Source organism: Podarcis pityusensis, assembly GCF_964106645.2.
Source record: "Podarcis pityusensis genome assembly, chromosome: 5".
NCBI classification, from domain to species: Eukaryota; Metazoa; Chordata; class Lepidosauria; order Squamata; family Lacertidae; genus Podarcis; species Podarcis pityusensis.
This window is the reverse complement of record NC_138032.1, coordinates 47,619,447-47,634,312: the sequence shown is the minus strand read 5'-3', so window position 1 is coordinate 47,634,312 and position 14,866 is coordinate 47,619,447.

Below are 14,866 nucleotides of genomic sequence, written 5' to 3'. Positions count from 1 at the left end.
AATCTTGCAAAGCAGTGGCTGCAAATGGGGAGAACTGCATATGCAGCTGAAGTGACGGTGGTGGTCTTTGAATTTTCCAAATTCCACAAACTATTCTGGAGTTTTGGCAGATCAGAATGGATTTATTGCTAGCTCTGTTAAACTAGTGGAACATCCTGCTCATCCCTAATTTATTTATACCATGCCTTTTACAATGGAATTCCAGCTGATATACAAAGGGTTGTTTTCAGGCTAGAACAACCTTATGAGGTAGATTAGGGTGAGAAACCATGATCTGCCAAAGGATAGCATGGTCCCATAGAATTCAATATGTTACAGACCACACACTGTGGCTGGTACAGTGTAACCAAGTGTCATTTCATCCTCTTTTGTAATTGACAATCCTTGTTGCTTTAGTGGTCCTTGCAAGGAAGTGATATTTTGCTGGGACACAGTTTAGAAAGGGCAAACAGGCTAGAGGCCTCAGGGGATGGAAGCTTAAGGTGGCATTCAACTACCATGTCTCAGAAGTGCAAGCATTTCCAGCTTCACAATGGGACTCCCCCCCCCCCCACTGCATGCACCCCAAACCTTCCCCATATCTGCTCCAGGTAGAATAGATTGAGGGGGTACACAGGGGGAAGAAGAGGAAGAGAATTGTCCATTGTACAAGCAGAAATCCTTGCACAGATGGGAGAATTTCTTTAGTGCTACACTGGATTCCACCCTTAGCGTAGTAGAGGCTGAATATGCACCTATCTCCCATACTACTTCATTGAACAGGCAAGAACATCTAGAAAGAGACAAGTCCTGAATCTGTTCCCAAAGGGCTTTCGAAAATCCCAGCTAGAACTCATAGGTCTGTCCTCAGCTGAGATACAATTCCACCTCAGTCTCACATTTGTTATATTACTGATTCACCTTACAGGTAGGATAACGAGACGATGTGTATTTGACACTCTAAAAGGACTCTTTAAATGCCAAGTATTGTGAGCAAATAAAAAAATCCTGGCAAATAGAAGGGGAAGAAATGGAGGCAGTGAGAGATTTTACTTTCTTGGGCTCCATGATCACTGCAGATGGTGACAGCAGTCACAAAATTAAAAGACGCCTGCTTCCTGGGAGAAAAGCAATGACAAACCTAGACAGCATCTTAAAAAAGCAGAGATATCACCTTGCCAACAAAGGTTCGTATAGTTAAAGCCATGGTTTTCCCAGTAGTGATGTATGGAAGTGAGAGCTGGACCATAAAGAAGGCTGATCACCAAAAATTGATGCTTTTGAATTATGGTGCTGGAGGAGACTCTTGAGAGTCCCATGGACTGCAAGAAGATCAAACCTATCCATTCTTCAGGAAATCAGCCCTGAGTGCTCACTGGAAGGACAGATCGTGAAGCTGAGGCTCCAATACTTTGGCCACCTCATGAGAAGAGAAGACTCCCTGGAAAAGACTTCCTGATGTCGGGAAAGATGGAGGGCACAAGGAGAAGGGGATGACAGAGGACGAGATGGTTGGACAGTGTTTTGGTCAAATGCTACGAACATGCATTTGACCAAACTGCGGGAGGCAGTGGAAGACAGGAGTGCCTGGCATGCTCTGGTCCATGGGGTTACGAAGAGTCGGACATGACTAAATGACTAAACAACAACAACAATTGTGAGCAATGACCATGTTCACTTCCGTAATTCTCCCTGCAAGTTGTAGGCATTGTAATGAACGGTAAAAGGAGGCAGCAGTTTTAAAATGGAAAGAGGATGTAAATACTAGCCTGGAGGACAGTGGAAATATGTGGGATATAATGGGATATGATGGCAGACACATTGGGTTAACTGTGAGAGAGGTCTGAAGACACATGACTGCAACCCATCTGCTGAAGTCTGGCCTTGGGCAGTTTCTGGATGGCAGACATGCAGGCAACTGAATGGAAGCTGTTCTGAGTTCTTTGTAAGAAGAGCTGTGCTCAGGTGTAATAAATAATTAAGACAGCATGACAAGGATCTGTGTGGAACACCAATTCTTTTTACCCTCTGGCCCAGCGCAGCCCTTAGTCTGGATTCTGCATATCTCTAGTGATATCACCGGTTGCATGTTTTCAGATATTTCTTTGAAGTAATAAAAGGGCTATAAAAAAAGAAAAGGGAGTAGTGTCAAAGTCCACCTGGATAGATATATACAATAGACATATATAGCCTTGCTACATGATAAATCTTTAGTGATTTCTCTCCCTAGCACTTAAAAAAATATTTGTGAATTCTCTCTCTCTCTTTCTCTCTGTTGACTTTGGAGGGTGGTGTTTGGAAACAGCCTGCATCAGATACAGAGATAGGGTTGGGATATATACATATATATATTTAAAAGCATATGTTTGGAAATGTGGGAAATGAGATTTGGAATAGTGACGAAGGTGCAACATTTAGGAGTCGTGATAAGGGGGTGTTTATTTCCTGCTATGGGTAGGATAACAAAAGGGTAACATCCTCTGTCATATGACAGGCATTAGTACCTTCTGATGTCATATCCTGTTTTTTAAAATAATATGATCCAAATGAAATGGAAAAAGTGCAGCTCCAGATTCCAAACCCATGTTGCAAAGGTGAGGAATCATGTCTTTCAATTACTGAACTAAAAAAATAAAAAATAAAAATGAGCCATCAGGCATAGTCAAGATCAAAATGCTCTAAGGAGTAGTTTCCTAGTCTAAATTTTTAAATATAATAGGTTTGATAAATTAATTATTAAATATTTTACATTATGCACAGAGGATGGATTTTAGATTATTGAAGCTCCTACTAAACACCCCAAAATTAATATCAAATCAGCCTTGGGTTCATTGCAAATCTCATCCCACACTCTGGTATTTAAAAGATTAACCATACATTATTCAACTATAACCAAGAATAAGGTCACCAGTAAGAACATTAATCTCAGCAAGCTTTCAAACAGTTCTCATTTACAGCTATACTAATCATTCATGCCAATTCTAAATTTTGCTTATTCTAAATAGGACTGTAGATTGAATGGGCTCTTCTGCTCATTTATTTATGTTCGTGCATCTACTGCTCCCAGTAGGTGTATTCCTTTAGTTAAAGCAGAAAAATAAGGAGGACAATCCAAAATCCAATTTAAGTGGTGTGTGTACACCATGTTACATGATTGATTATGCGGAGCAGGTATAAATATATTGTTGTTGTTGTTGTTGTTGTTATTGTTGTTACAGAAGGAAAGGAAGAAGGCAAATGGACAAAAGAGCTCTGTCGCTCAAACCTGACCAATCCTAAGCTATTTACTTACAATACAGTGTTCTGGCCTCTTCAAAAGCAAAGCAGCAAGCATAGTCAGTTGCAGGCTTCCTGGTGGTCAGTGATGGATGGTGGACCCCAATGGTAGGATGGTAGGAAGGAGACGACAGAACCTGATGTGAGAGTCTGGGACAAAGGCTTGTGTGTCATTGTTTTCTTTGAAGGACTGTCCCACCCACATTGGGTTGAGTGATACCTGGGTCCTTCTGACCCACCTTCTGAGTTCCTCTCATGTTTGGCAGATAAAGGAGAACTGACTCCTTTCAGGGAGTGGAGGTGAGTGGTAGACACCCTCCAGGATCAGAGGAAGATGGTGATGTTGATGATGTTAATTAATGCCTGGATTTTCCCTGAGTTTCTGCAGGATAGAATCCATTGCTAACTTGTTGGGGTTTGATGGGAATTATGTACTGACCTCACGTGAGAAAACTAGAGGACAGGTCTGGGCCTCTTTCAGGCTTCAGGGAGGGCAAGAATCACCTTGCTCAAGAAAATGGAGGCTCAAGAGTGGACTTTGGTCAGAATATGAAACAGCAAAAAGGTTAGTTGTTCCAAGTTAATACCCAAGCTACACATACATATGTTGGCTGGACCATTAGCTTATGTTTACTCAGTTACTAATACAGAGATAGAAGCAGATGAAGGGTGAAAAGTTGCCTTATCTGGAGCAGGGCAGGTGTGGGGAAACTGGCAGGATTGCTGATGAAACCTAAACACACAAGGGACAATTCCTGTATGCAAATGACTGGGGATTAGATTATGCGAAGACAGGAAAATTTGAGAAGTGAGAAAGGTACAGAAAGGAGCAATGAATGAGACGCCAATAATTACCAGTCCCGAGGAAGGGAGACTAAGGAGGTTCTTGAGTTTCACTGTGACCTGCAGGTGTGATGTTATGGCTGTATATGGGTTCCTGGCAGCAGCTTAGTTGATTAGATGGTTGGCTCTTGCAACACAAAGAGTTGGTTAGCGCTGCCTCTGTTTTCTGGGAAATACCCACAGGGTCAGGCCCTGAATAAGGCATCCATTCAGCCAAATTCCAAGGAACACCCTGGGTGCTTTAGAATCTTTCTCATGCAGTTCAAAGATAGAAAGAGCTTTCCTCATAAAAGGGGTAACCAACATGGTGCCCTCCAGATGTTTTGGACTACAACTCCCATGATTCCCAAGTATCAGCTGCACTGGCTGGGACTGATGGGTCCACAGCATGTGGAGGGCACCACATTAACTACCTCTGCCTTATAGGACAGCGTATTGGCTTGTGCTCCCTGCAAGATCCTGACTAATATGAGGAAAACAGGAAATGTGGCCGAAAAGGATAGGGAGAGAAGACAAGGGAAAGGAAGCTGGAGAAGTCTTGCTCCTACAGGAATCCACGAATAAGAAGAGGGGTAATAATGATGAGCCACAAAGGAAGAAGAAGAAGAAGAAGAAGGGAGGGCCAGCTACATTTATTTTAAGTGACAGTCTTAATGCAATGTTGATATAAAAGGCGGAACTCCACATTAACTTGCATATGCAAGTAACAAAAGCCAGATGGCCGCAATTCCAGGAAAAAGCAGATTTAGGAGGGGGATTTAGGCTGCAATCCTATACCCACTGGAGAGGTGTGTGTGTTTGGGCTGCAGCACTACACACATGGAACTCAGTGGGGATTTTTAGTAGGCAGAAGTAGGATTGTATTGTTAAGAGAGGAGAAATAGTAAAATAATGTGATGCTTTGCCTCCCTTGCCTCTTATCAACTCCCCTCATCTCCAAATGCATTCGTGCCATCTTTGCTTTTTGTGCTGTGTATTTCTTTGGTGTGAATTCTTTTTACGAAGCATTGATTGTGTTTTTGTGCTGAATTTTCTTTTTTATTTTCAGCTGCCTGACTTGAGCAATGTTTTATTGGAAAGGCAGGATGTGTGTGTATTCTTAACAACTAAGTGCTGTACGTAAGAAGTACATTGTAGTTAAGCCCTGCTGTAACTGTAGGGCCTTGGGCTGCAATACTCACCTCACTTACCTACTGAATTCACGTCACAACAGACATGGTTAGGCTTGTGCTGGAAATCTGTAGTGCATCCTAATATATAGTTCACACATTTCTAGCTTAAAGTAGGAGAGCGTGCTATTACAAATCTGATAACAAGACCACAGCAGTCCGCAAGGTGTTTTATGTATGGTAGGTCACAGGGAAAAGCTAAAACTAGCCAGAAAGAGGTGGTGTTTGCCATGTACCTCTTCCTTGCCATTCAACACTGCAAGAGCAGAGTAGGGCCTCCCCATACATTCTCAGCTTCCTGATTTGACGATCATGAAAACTGATCTGGAGGATCCATTGAGGAGAAACTTGAACTCCCTTCTCTATCCCCTAGAATTTGAGAACTGGAGGTTTAACAGGAACTGTTGCATCCTCCTTGCCTGGCCATTACCACCTGTTGTGCTCCTGGATCTGTTCTGGAGAGAGGAAGGCTTCCATGCATGGGAAATCACTCCTGTTTATCAAGGGGAAAACAGAATTTCCACAGGCATCACAGAGGGGCTGCTGCTATTCTAGACAGCCAGGATATGCATGGACAGAACTATATAACTGCATTAATAAGAACAGTAACTTGAGCCTGAGCTTGCTTTTCCTTCCTTCCTTCCTCCTCTTCCTTTTCCACAAGTCTTTTGTCTGTTTTAGATTATGGACTTGAGGGAACTGCTTTAGAACTGATATCCATAAGCTACCCAAAGATCCTTTTTGGCTAAAGGGCAGCATCTAAATGCCTTAAATAAATAACAGCCAATAGGCAATTACGGAAATCTCACTTCCTGCAAGGGTCTTACCATGCCAATTGCCCTTTGCTGCTGTGTGGGAGAGGGACTAAAACTAAGGCCCTTCCCTTCACAAATAGCAATGGGAGCCACGGCTCCTTTTATTACCGAAGGAAGGAGAGAAAACAGAATGTTTCCTCCAGGAACAGAAAGCTGTCCTATCCATCTCTCCCATCTGCTACAAAGAACTCAGACCCACAGCTCCCACTTGTGCAAACCCAGCTTGTGACCTTCCGAGTGTAACTGTAGACTTGCGTAAATAGCATTTCTGTTTAGATGAGCAGTTAGATTTCGGAATCCAAATGTTTGAGATGTCCGTGAGACCATTAGATACATTGCGGTCTGCATTATTTATAGAAATGTATAAGATATTTCCATATTTGTTTGGGTTCCCTGCCCCCCGTCTGGAGAACATGAACTCATAACATGGTTCACTGGCTGTTCCAAGGAAATGGGCTTGCATAGTATTGTTATTTGCTGCACAAAAGTGCTGTACATTGAGAAAATGAATCACGCTGAAAGCTGCTTACAGACGTTGTAAGTAGCCTTTTGTATCCATATCTATTTCACTTCATTTTTATTGTGAATTCTGTTAAACAAAGTTGTAGAACAGGGATGGTTGGTGTTGGGACACCAGCTCCCATCAGCCCCAATCTAGCCAATGGTCAGGAATTATGGGAGTTATAGTCCAATGGTGACTAGAGGACCACAGGCTCCCCATCCTGCATCTAGAGACTGGATGAGAAGTAGTGCCAAGACCAAAGTTAAGAATGCAAGGTTGTTGCCAACTCTGACTCAGAGTACACCCATTGAAATTAATGGCTTTGGCTCACTTTGATTTATTGATTTAAATGGATCATCTCTGAGTAAATGTTGGTTGATTACAACAAAGTGTAAGAAGTACTAATCTAATGTTTTCAGTAAGACTCCTTCCTCAGTTGTTTCTTGTGGTTTTGTGCATTTTAACTATTGTCGGGGCCAGCCGTGACAAAGTGGCGAAGTTTAGCATAAAATTATGACACAGAGAGCCAGCAATATTTTCATGATGGTAGGAGCAGCTCCCTTCGAACTCCCCTCTCCTCCTGCAAAACCTTTATTATACCTTTGTCTCTCTCCAGCCGCATGGCTGTTTGCCAGTGTCTCACGTTACCTCATCCGGTCAAGGCTTTTATTGCCCCCAACACCTTATAGGGTCAATCACTGCCCAGAGGAAACACAGCTCCAATACATTCCAATACATTGTAAAGCTCAGAGTGCTGGTCAGCCGAGGTCAGGGGGCACCCTGCAATATTACAAGCCTTTACCGTGGCTTTATGACTCCCACATGCCCTCTTTCTTTACTTTATTAATCAGTACCAATACGGTTATATTGAGCGCGATAAGCAACTCTTTGACACCGGAAGCGGGCCGCGGACTGGAGAACCATGCAGTACATATAGAAATTAAAGAAGGAATACATTGGATACAGCAACACAAAATAACACAAATAACTACTATAATGATCACTAAAATCAATAACTACTATAATGATCACTAAAATCCGGAAGCCAAGAATATAAGAATTCTGATTCCAAGCTGCATGGTAGGCTTCCTGTAAGAGAACAAGAACTATTAAAAGCGAAATTCAATGTATATTTGCAGTTTGGATATATGCCCCATGATTCTTTCCCCTCCTTAATTTGAAAATAAATGGGGGAAGGCTCATGGAGGGTCAATTATACTGGAGGCTAAATTGAAAAGATCCATTGACAGGCACACCATGAAGCATTATGCCTGAATGACTGGCATACACACCCAACATTTAGAAGCATGCAATAAACTGGCAAACATAATCATATCTTGTACAAAATATCATCCCTCCATATCTTAGGATAATTTTCTCCCCTAAAAGTCTTATTCAACAACGCTGTTCTTCTAGTTCGAAAGTGGCTGAGCCGTGGATACTGCCAGCCAGAGTAGGATTCTGGTGACAGCTGCTTGCCAGCCGATGAGGTGAAATATGGTGGTTTCAACTGGACTGGGTCGTCGGCTTCTCTTCCTTGTATAACGGTGCAGCAAAGGATGGCAAGGCAAATGGTTAGGAAGGCAAACACTGCCAGATGCAGCTCGTGTGCAGCACCTCTAGGTGGCGCATGCGGAAAGGTTTCAATGCTTCACCCACAAAATGTTGACAAAGTGTAGGGGAGTTCCGCATGCCTTGAGGCAGGACAACCCACTGATATCGCTGGGTGGGCTGCGAATTGTTATATACTGGCAATGTAAAAGCAAACTGTTCCCTGTCTGCTGGAGCCAGTAGGATGAAGATGGTTCAATGTGGCCAAAAGTCAATTGTTCAGAAATAAGCTGTTCAGAGATAGCTGGTGCCGCTGCTGCGGATTTTTCTTTTGGTAGAGGCCACTGTTCTACCCCCACTGGGGTATCGGTGATCCTGGTTTGCCACCCTGGAAATAAGTTGTATCGGTGGCTACAGGCTGGTTTTCATTTAGCGCTGTTGCCAGCAGATGAGCCTTGTGGGTGGCTGTAACTACAGACTGACAAATGCGAAGCATGGCTGCTGTGTCTGTGGCAGGATTGTGTATTATCGGTCGCAATGCAAGTTTACAATCCTCATTGGCATTTTCAAAGGCCAATTGTTTGATAATTATTTGTTTGGCTTCAGGATTTTCAATTTGGCGACTCATTGCTGTAAGCAGCCTGTCCATAAAGGAAGAATATGATTCTCTTGCCTCTTGCCTGATTGAACCCCACCTTGATTGAATACTGGGTTCTGGGATTTTTCTCATTGCTTGTTTAGCAGCAAGAGCAGTGTCCCTCAATAAGATTTGCAGCAGTGTGGCTTGCACTGAAGCTTGAGCGAAGGGACCACGCCCCAACATGGCATCTAAGACGTCTGCGAGGGTAACATTTGGATTATTTCCTCTGACTTGTTGTAACAAGGCTGGAGCATAAGCACGGCAGGCAGTTTCCCATTCGTGGGCAAACAAAACACCAGCTGACGGGGGCAACACTGTATGGGCCTCTGGAACCAAGAGCCGGGCTAATGTGGCTTCTAAAGGCGCCTGCGTATATGGGGCTTGGAGTCCATTGGCCTTTACTGACTGTTGCAGCTCTCTCAGAATCTTAAAGTCAAAAGGTTGGTGTTGGGCTTGGGTGCCTGCTGGGGCACCAGCAGGGGGCACAATAACAGGGAATGCCATAGTATCCTGAATTAAGGAACAGCCAAGGACTGCACGTTGAAAAGGTTCTGGTTCTGGTTCTGCCGCTGAAAGAGCAGGATCATTGCCAGCCAGACCACGGTATTTTTGCAGGATTGGGTCCTCTGGTGAGGAACTGTAGTCTGGAGGTTTGGGGTCTGGAGCTACTGGCAAAGCAAATATTGGAACAGTCTCTAACACAGCAGGCTGAATTAAAGAAGCTGAAGGTTGTGTTGGCAGTGCAGCCATGGAGATATTTTTTGGTGATAAAGAGTCCATGGCGTAACGAACCTTGCACCATGCATTTAGAATCCGAACACTTATGCTGGGGTGCCCATGAAAATGTTCCCCAATCTTGTCCCAAAGTTTTAATTCCCAAGTCCCATCTGCAGGAAACAGGGGGAATGCTCTTCGATAGCCAGAATGAGCTGTATTAAATCACCATCCGGAACTTCCAATTTGTTGGAGGAGAGGAGAAATTTTAAGTCTTTTAAAAATTTCTGTTGGGGAGCAGACAAAGAGCTGCCCATTTTTCTAAAATCAATATAAATAAGGGATCGGAACTCACCGGGATCTTTTTAAGATGAATAGCGCTTGAAGCCCTTTCCGGGCGTAGTGAGCCGATGATATCCTTTGCTAGGATCGATAAACCTCACACGGTTTCCTTTTAAAAGCCTCAGTCTGCCTCAGACTGTTTTCTTTAAGTTGCCTCACACGGTTTTCTTTTAAAATCCTCTTAGTCCTCAGACGTATTCTTTTATTCAGCCTCACACGGGGCACCACTTGTCGGGGCCAGCCGTGACAAAGTGGCGAAGTTTAGCATAAAATTATGACACAGAGAGCCAGTAATATTTTCATGATGGTAGGAGCAGCTCCCTTCGAACTCCCCTCTCCTCCTGCAAAACCTTTATTATACCTTTGTCTCTCTCCAGCCGCATGGCTGTTTGCCAGTGTCTCACGTTACCTCATCCGGTTAAGGCTTTTATTGCCCCCAACACCTTATAGGGTCAATCACTGCCCAGAGGAAACACAGCTCCAATACATTCCAATACATTGTAAAGCTCAGAGTGCTGGTCAGCCGAGGTCAGGGGGCACCCTGCAATATTACAAGCCTTTACCGTGGCTTTATGACTCCCACAAACTATGTAATTTAAGATGATTTCATTTGTTTCCACTAGATAAAAATTCTGCATGTCTCCGGGTGTTTCTAGGCTGTCACTATTTTGCAGGAAGTATTCAAGCATGTAGGGGAAATTTAGGTTTGTGCCCTTAAAGTGGATTAGTTGTACCAGGGCAAAATAATACTTTAATCCACAATTTTTTAAGGCAATGAAACAAAACATCCAACTCATTGCAGTTAGGAAATTGATGAGGAAATGCACTGAAAACTGTGGGGCAAATGAATGAGCAACATGAAGATGTATAAGCAACTCAGGGTCAATGTTGTATAATCACCTTTCAAACAAACCAGAATGAATGCTCAAATAAGGCTGGAGATAATCTAACCTCTGCATATGTTTTGGGTAAACAAGTCAGGATGAATGGTCAGTAAACAGGTTATTTGGAAGAGCCCTTAAACTGGATTTGGGATTTCTTCCTTACTGTGGAACTACCACAGTTTCCAGATCTGGTGTTTCATAAGCAATGCTCATGCAACGGGGATCATATTCCTCACTCCCAACTATTTGTGAGCAAGCATTACTTACTTCCTGTTGTTGCTTAAGGGTAGTGAAGTTTTACCTTCTTCTTGCCTGGGAGTTTGAGTGATCAGAAAGCATGATGTCCTGACACTATCATGCAGTGTGCTGGTTTGTCTTTTCTTTCCAACTCTGCCTGTAGAGGACCAAAATCTGGTTATTCATTTTAGACTTACTGGGTCCATTTTGACTTCACTATGTCCTGTTTCCTGACTGGACTAGATTTAGCAGTCCAGAGAAGAGGGGCAGGGATGTCTGATTTCTGGGGTGGCCACATGTTCTACCTTAGAAAGGAATATTCTCTCTTTGAAGGTGTTTTCTACTTGAAGGGCTGTCTGGTCCAAGCCCAATAAAGAACTACAAAAGATCAGGGGCTTTGAAGTTGCCCATCAACAGCTAGCATCTGAAGAGCAGGTTGAACAGGTACACAGATCACCTGCCTCACTGTGTTGAGATGAATTGCATTTCCATTTAAATTACAGTAATTATTTCCATATTTGCATATATACATACAAAGTAGAATAAGCAACTTTATACAAAACTGCATATAACACTCGACTGGAAGCCGCCCAAAGTGGCTGGGGAAACTCAGCCAGATGGGTGGGGTATAAAAATAAATAATAATAATTATATATATATATATATATATATATATATATATATATACTGTATATATTTTGGCAATTATGTCCTGGTCTTGTGGTGATGCATTTTCTGGAAACTGAGCCCCTGTCTTTAACCTTTGTTAAGCAGCTCCAATATTAACACTATCCATCAAATCCACTGAAATTATTAACAATGAAATTGTTAATAACTAATAAGGTAACAAATATTCTCATATTTTGCAGTCCCATGCAATTCTGTCACAGTATTTGTGAAAAGCACAGTTCATAAATGTATGTAACTTCATTAATAATATTTAGCTGTGACTTCAGGTTAAGTCAATTTTTAAAACAAAAACACAAAAACCAAATGAACCACCCCCTAGGCATCAATAGATCAAACTTTACAATCATAGTACCATAAAATTCTCTTGCACTTGCTGCTCACTTGATGGATGAAGGGAAATTCCTCCCAGATTTAGCCTGTTAGCAATAAAACCAAGCAGATGATCTGCTGTGCCTTCCCTTGGCAGTTATAAACTGGGGGCTGCTGCAAGCCACATGATTATATTACTCTACAAGCCATGCTGCAAGTCCTGTGGGTAACCCCAGACTGCAGCAAACACGCTCTAACCTGGAAGCAATTATCAAAAAAATCCTGCACCACAAATCCTTTTACCTTCAGTCATAGCAGTTCCCTTTGCAATCCTATAGCAGTGGTCATCTGTAACAAACTCCCTTTTTTAAAGGGGGCTAAGCAAAAAGCCACCTGTGAAAATGTGCTCGAGGCTAAATAAACTGGCAAGCTGTTATACTTGAGGGAACAATCAGGGAAAATATATCAGATTTTGCAGTAATTACGCCTGTCATTTTGAGGCTATATGGATTTGGATGGGAGGAGAGGACTGAAACTGAAAACTGGTATCTGCTGAGATGCAAGGAAAACAGTGTATCCAATGTAGCACTAAGTTGAAGTCACTTAGCAGTATGTATACTTATTCTGCTGCCATTTTTTTTTTACGCCAGAAGAATGTTGTTGAGCCAGATAATGCACAAGCAGGTTGCTGGTAGCTTTGTTGCAGGTGAGATGGCGCAACTGTTGCACTGGATATCTCTGTAGTGTAAAATTAAAACTTCCCAGTCTGCTAGTGCAAGAGTCCTTGTACTAGTGGGCAGGGAATGCTGGATACATACCTATGGCTTCTATACTTTTATTAGAAAAATAAAATAACAATATTTGAATGAAAACAACATGCAAACATTAGATCAGGCTGCATTACAGGTCCTTGTGGGGCATCAATACTAGGAGCAAGATCATGTCCCTGGAAGTCTTGCTAGTTGTTGCAGGAGAGGGCCTGTAAATTACAAAATGAGATGGATGTTTCAGGCTACATTATCCTACCCACTGCCTTTGGGTCTTATAAGAAGCTGTTGCAGGAGAGAGACGTAATAGGAGGGGTGTTTCTGGGTTCAAGTTGAAACTGTCAAGCTCCCTTGTTATTTGTTACTACTTCCATCCTGTTAATATAATCTTGTTATATTTATGGTGCTGAAAATTGGTTTTTTCCTGTTTTTTTCATATTTGCTATTATGTTGCTGTTTTGTCATGTTTTGGAATTGCTTTTGCAATAGTTGCTTTAGACATGTATCTTTGCTTTCTTTGTTGTTGCTTTGAGCAGGAATCATTTTGTGGAAAGGCAACATACAAATAAAATTGATGCTGGTGGATAGGAAGAATCTGCAAACATTTGATTGTCATCAAAGGCAAACCAGGTCTAAGTTGCTTACTTGATTTTGAACTAGCAGCAAGGCCTGCTTCCTGTTTTGCACTGCCCCACAAATATGTCCATTTGCTGCAAATTATGAGGAGCAGACACATGGGGAAACATACAGAGGAGCTATGATTGGTTTTTTGCTTCCTTAGGCCTATTTGGATATTTATAAACCAGACAATGCCAATCATGGGGTGGGGAGTGGAGTCACGTTCAGTGCCCCCCTCTGCACTGTGTGTGTGTGTGGGAATCCCACCTCTACAAATTCAAAGAAACAATCAGGTCTATTTTTCATTTGCTTCAGACCAACACAGCCACAACTGTAGCTTACAAAAATGATGGGTAACAAAACATCACTATGTGCAGGCTGCAACATTAATCCTACGCATATTTGCTCAGAAACAAGTTTCATCCAGTTCTTTAAGGGTTTAGTCTTATCTTCTTCTTCTTTGGCAATCACTCGTAGCTGAGTAAGATTGTTTTCCATGAGCACGGTCTTAACAGTGAGTCCATAAGTGACTGTGGAGGCCAATTCTGGATCCACACATCCTTCCACAGTGGGGACATAGGTTTCCGGGTGGGAGTTGATCACAGTGAGGGTTTTCCAAACATGTCTTTCTCTTAGCTCGTTTCTCCTTTTCCCCTGAGTCAGTGCTTCTTCAAAGTTCATGACACCTTTGGTAAAGACTGTTCTCCAGTTGGAGCGCTCGCAGGCCAGTGTTTCCCAGTTATCAGTACTTATGTTACATGTTTTTTAGATTTGCCTTGAGAGCATCTGTCAACCTCTTTTGTTGTCCACCGGTATTTCGCTTTCCATTCTTGAGTTGGGAATAGAGTAGTTGCTTCGGAAAATGATAATCAGGCATCTGAACAACATGACCAGTCCAACGAAGTTGTTGTTGGAAGAATCATTGCTTTGACACTGGTGATCTTTGTTTCTTCCAGCACACTGGCAGTGGTTTGCCTGTCTTCCCAAGTGATGTGTATTTTTTTCCAGATAAACACCGTTTATGGAATCTTTCAAGGAGTTGGAGATGGCGTTTATAAGTGGTCCATGTTTCACAAGCATACAGTAAAGTTGGTAGTACGATAGCTTGGTAAACAAGCATTTTGGTTTCCCTGCAAATGTCCTGGTTCTCAAACACTCTGCATTTCAGTCAGGAGAAAGCTGCACTCGCAGAGCTCAAGCAATGCTGGATTTCGGCATCAGTGTCTTATATATAAGTGTAGGACTGCAACCTTAGTTTATAAAGTAATGATATTTGTTGTTTTTTTAAAAAAGGTTGTGGATTGAGTGCTGCATATGGACTAGAGAAACCCTATTATATCTTGAAGATCATTGGGAAGGCCAACCACTGGGTGCTATCCAACATTTGTTTCACTCAGGGTAGACCCATTGAAATCAAGTCCATTATTTCAATGGGTCGACTCAAGAGTATTATTTAGGTAGCTCTCACCCACTTTTCTCAGCCTAACTTGCTCTGCTGGCGTGCTGTGAAGATAAAAGAAATAGAACTCT